The 4,394-nt window shown below is 43.4% G+C and overlaps 1 protein-coding gene across 1 annotated transcript in view; it reads right to left on the bottom strand.

Moving 5' to 3' along the window:
- Positions 1–4,394, bottom strand: part of ARMC9 (armadillo repeat containing 9) — a 1,183,007-nt gene that overhangs the window by 952,027 nt on the left and 226,586 nt on the right. The gene's annotated exons all lie outside the window — the stretch shown is intronic.

Raw genomic sequence — 4,394 nt, 5'->3', positions numbered from 1 at the left:
GTTGTTAATTTTATTATTTCCTGCTTTTCACTTTTAGGCAGACTTTTATCTGTATTTTGGTTGTTTATTATGCAAAGCACCGTGTAAACATATGGCGCCTTATGAATAAACTTTAACAATATCAACAACAACATGTCTTTTCCAAAGTTTCATTGACACAGGAGGCTTATTTGGAGGCATCTGGGCCACATCCAGGCACTGCTAAGGCATCTGTGGCTGGATCTGCACTGCAGAATGAATGCAGTTTGATGCCACTTTCACTGCCATGGCTCCATCTTATTTAAGCCTGGGATCTGTAGCTTGTTGGAGCACCAGAGCTCTCTGGCAGAGAAGGATGGCTACCTCATGAAACTACAAATCCCAGAATGCCACAGCATTGAGCTGTGGAATTCTGGGGTTTGTAGTTTTGTGAGCTATTTAGCCTTCTCTGCCAGAGAGCTCTAGTGAATGAGCCATGCAGATGCACCAAGTGGCACAGCAGGACCATGCTGAACAGCTGTCCAATGTCAGAACGGAGGGCACTGGATCTGCCAGGAAGATCTGGAGCAAACGGGCTCTTTGTGCCAGTTGATTTGACCCGTGCAGATAGGATCCATTTCCAAACTTCCAATGAGGAAGCCAGTGAAGCTTCAAAAGCTTGCAACATGTATATTGTGCATTTTGGTTGGCCCAACAAAGGTATCGTTGTTGTTGCTGCTGTTGTGTGTCTTAGGGATCCAAACCCTGGTCTCCAGTGTCATTGTCCAACACTCAAACTACCTGGCTAGCATAGCGAAATAGAGCTTATTATTCCATTTATTTCACGGGTGAGCAATTGCACCAGTGCCAAAAATACTGATAAACCAACCCCTTCCCTAACATGCAGGTATCTGTTAAACACTGCAGAGGTGGGACCTTGCAACCTAAAAGGAGAAGCAATTCACCTCTTTTGGACCAGGGAAAGTATGGCCCCAAGAAGTCAAAGGCCACAGAAGCAGCCTTGGGCCACATGAGGTCCAAGGGTACAAGCCATCCCTGTTTTGTAAAACCCAAATCCTAGCTCATTGCAAAAAGGGAATGTCATAAGGCCTACATCATAAGGTTTGTTGTGCTGGTCATCATAGGGAAGGAATTGGAGGCGAAAGCAGAGAGAAGCTGCTTAAAAGACTTTTCACAAAAGAAGGGAAAGGATTATGGATTGCTGGGTTCCTCTTCCTAGAAATGATCTTGTATCCCTCCTGGTTTTTAATCTCAGTGATTTAAATGCATAAAAATAGGATTTTTTACATTTAAAAATGGGAGCAGGATGGTGCATTCTACACCTGGTGTGCAAATATACACACACACACAAATACAGAATACGAAATGCACAAATGGAAATGTGAAATACAGAATATGAAACACACAAACAAATTATCTTTATCGCCGGCAGGTTGTTTTTAACTTTAAAAAAGACCTTTTGGTTTAAAAAGGCATTTGTTCATCACCTGGCTGTGCAGAAGGGTTTTTAATATGTATTTTTTAATCTTCACTGTTATGATTTTTAAGGGATCTTATGCTGTTTTAAATTATTGGTGCTTTAACATGAATGCTAATTGATTTTAACCATTGGGTTTTTAGTTGTGTCTTTTTTTAACCTTGTTCTCGCCTGCCTTGGACCCAAGTTGAGAGAAAGGCAACATATAAATAAAATAAATTGAATTTTGTTAATGGGGGACAGGAGGGAAGTGAGTGAGTCTCTTAGAAAACTGCAGTGGCTTTATGAAATCCTCAAGGGAGATTTTATTTGCACCCCAAGGACTCATTGAAGTCTCTCCTCAGGTTGATCCTAGGTCCTAGGCTATATCTGCACTGAAGAAATAATGCCGTTTGACACGATTTTAACTGCCATGGCTCAGTGCTATGGAATTCTGGGATTGAGATATTTGGCCTTCTGTTTCAGAGAGCTCTGGTGCCCACAACAAACTATAAATTCCCATAACTCCATAGCATGGAGCCATGGCATTTAAAGTGGTATCAAACTGCATTAATTCTGCAGTGCGGATGCAGCCTCGGAAGCACGCACCCCTCCACGTTACATTTTAGAGCAGCATAATTTTTACTGCACCGTTGTTTCCATCTACAGCTTACTGTAGGTCTTTTTCTTGTTACGATGCTCTACCTCCACCATCCTGGAGAGAGCACTCAGGTCACAGTTCGGACTAGCATCTCACGCATAGTACCTGATCTCTAGCTTCTCCTTATTTACAGCTGCAAGTACAGTCGGCCCTTCTTATACACAGATTTTTTATACACAGATTCAAGCATCCACGGTTTGAAAATGTTCAAAAAAAGTATAAATTTCAAATATCAAACCTTGATTTTACATTTTTTATAAGGGACACCATTTTGCTATATCATTATATTTAATGGGACTTGAGCATAAACAGATTTTGTTATACACGGCGGGGGATCTTGGAACCAAACCTCAGTGTATAACAAGGGTCCACTGTATCTTGCTTTGGATCTAGGTGTAGTTCCTGGCCTCTGGGAAGGGTTCTTTTGGTGCTGAACATTGCTGCTGTATCAGCATTGATTGGTGACAAATTTGTTGTTGGCCAAAGAAGCATCAGATGCTACACAGCTGACTAAGCATCCCAGCCCTTTTTGTTGATGGAGTCCAGCATCCCTTTATAGTCAATGGCAGCATTGGACCCTGAAAAATACTAGCTAGAATATCCTCTGAGAATTGTACTCCAACAGAGAAACATTTCCAAATTTTGCATTCTGACCACTGAGGAGAGTAGTGGGAAGAAATTCAACAGAGGCAGCAGCTAAAAATGTCAATGCAATTCTGGGTTGCATCAGTAGCAGTGTAGTCTCTAGATCAAGGGAAGTACAGTAATAGCACTGCTCAATTTTGCTTTGGTCAGTCCTCCCCTGGAATACTGTGTCCAGTTCTGGGCATCGCAGTTCAAAAAGGATATTGAGAAACTGGAGCATGTCCAGAGGAGGGCAACTAAAATGGTGAACGGTCTGGAAACCATGGCTTAAAGAACTGGGTGTGTTTAGCCTGAGGAAGAGAAGGTTAAAAGGGGACATGATAACCATTTTTAAATATTAGAAGAGATATCATATTGAGGATGGAGCAAGTTTGTTTTCTGCAGCTCCAGAGACTAGGACAAGGAGCAATGGATTCGAACTAGAGGAAAAAAGATTCCACCGCAACATGAGGAAGAACTTCATGACCGTAGGAGCTGTTTGACAGCCTCAGAGAATAGTGGGGTCTCCTTCTTTGGAGGTTTTTAAACATAGACTGTGTGGCCATCTGTGGGGAGTCCTTCAGTTGTATATTCATGCATGGCAAAATGGGGTAGGACTGGATGACCTTTGAGGTCTCTTCCAACTCTAAGATTCTTTGATTCTTGAAGGAATAGATGCTGTGCCAAGTTCACCTGGCAGTACAATGTCCCTGGCTTTCCGCAGCTCTCCAGGACTTGTAAGAACTCCAAGGCAAGTGTGTGGGAGGGTGTGTCAGGAGTGCTTCGATTGTGTATTCCGGCACACCGGCGGGTTGGTCTGGATGACCCTTGGGGTCTCTTCCAACTCTGGGATTCTGTGATTCTATGATTCTAAGGAATAGATACTGTGCCAAATTCCTTTATTCCTGATGTTTATTCCTGATGTTTCTCCGGCATCTGTGGCTGACATCTTCAGAGAATGCTGACCTGGAAGAGTGGGTGTATGTATGTATGTGTGTGTGTGTGTATACACACACACACACACATGCACTGTGTGATCCTGGGTAAGGAGGAGTGATTCCTATGTTAATCTGTGTATTGTTCTTAGACTTCACATCTGGGTCTTCTTTATTCTCCAGGGGGAGTATGTGGGAGGGTATGTTGGGAGTGCTTGGGTTGTGTATTCTAGCATGGCATGGGTTCGACTGGATGACCCTTGGGGTCGCTTCCATCACTAGGATTCTCTGAGTCTGTATGGAATAGATGCTGTGCCAAATTCACCTGGCAGTACAATCCACAGCGCTCAAGGTTTTGCAAGAAGGGAGTGTGTGGTGTGTGTGTGTGTGTGTGTGTGTGTGTGTGTGTTGGAAGTGCTTTAATTGTGTGTTTCAGGACAGCAGGGGTTCGGTTGGATGACCTTTGCGGTCTCTTTCTACTCTAGAATTCTCTGATTCTAAGTAATAGATCTGTACAAATTCACTTGGCAGTACAACATGTCTGGCTCTCCAGGATTTGCAAGAACCCCAGGGGAGTGTGTAGGCGAGTGTCAGGAGTGCTTGGATTGGATTGTGTATTCCAGCATGGCAGGGGGTTCAACTGGATGACTCTTGGGGTCTCTTCCAAGCCTAGGATTCTCTAATTCTGTAAGAGATTCACCTGGAAGTACAACATGCCTGGCTCTCCGGGATTTGCAAG

The sequence above is a fragment of the Sceloporus undulatus genome, chromosome 3 (genome assembly GCF_019175285.1).
Source record: "Sceloporus undulatus isolate JIND9_A2432 ecotype Alabama chromosome 3, SceUnd_v1.1, whole genome shotgun sequence".
Taxonomy (NCBI): domain Eukaryota; kingdom Metazoa; phylum Chordata; class Lepidosauria; order Squamata; family Phrynosomatidae; genus Sceloporus; species Sceloporus undulatus.
The sequence above is the reverse complement of the archived record's forward strand: the minus strand, read 5'-3'. Positions and strand labels throughout refer to the sequence as shown.